Source organism: Dysidea avara, chromosome 3 (genome assembly GCF_963678975.1).
Source record: "Dysidea avara chromosome 3, odDysAvar1.4, whole genome shotgun sequence".
NCBI classification, from domain to species: domain Eukaryota; kingdom Metazoa; phylum Porifera; class Demospongiae; order Dictyoceratida; family Dysideidae; genus Dysidea; species Dysidea avara.
The window spans coordinates 37,446,509-37,447,174 of NC_089274.1; positions in this window are offsets into that span (position 1 = coordinate 37,446,509).

Sequence of the window (666 nt, forward strand, 5' to 3'; positions counted from 1 at the left end):
CTGTCGAGGGTCGGGCGCCGCCATACATCAGTGAATAATTATTCGTAGTAGCCTTTCTTTAACTGCTTCCTCCAGATAGCACTTTCGTTCTATTGCAATAAAAAGAGTTTAGCAACTGAGGCGATCTTTAAATAGAACAAATAATTGTGCGCATGCGTCATTTTTGGCGCAATGCTTCACGCTGTGTGTGAAGCTGGAGTCGAAAAAAAAACGATATACAAGGTGATTACACAGTTGTCTAAAGCTAATTTATATTATAAACTTTGTAGACCTGGATAAAGAATGCATTAGCTGTAGCAGAGAAAGTGAATTGGTGTACTGCAGTGATTGCTGTGAGATCAGATGCAACCACTGTAATGTTCTGTGGCATAAACACCCAAAGCGAGTTTCACACAGTTTCAATTTCCAGTTAAGTATTTAGCTCTTTGCTGGTGTGGTGCATCCTTTAATAATGAACTCCAATAGAAAGCTAGTCTTTGCAATGATGAAACATTAGACACCTTTGCAGATTCTGGTGTTTTAATGGTAAGCTACTAATATTACTGTTGTCATTATATAAATATGTAATAAATACATTAATATTATTAAAGAGCATTAGTCACTATTGTGTGAAAATACACACATTAAGTAGCAACTGTTCTTTGCTATAGGCCTACAGTTGTAAGT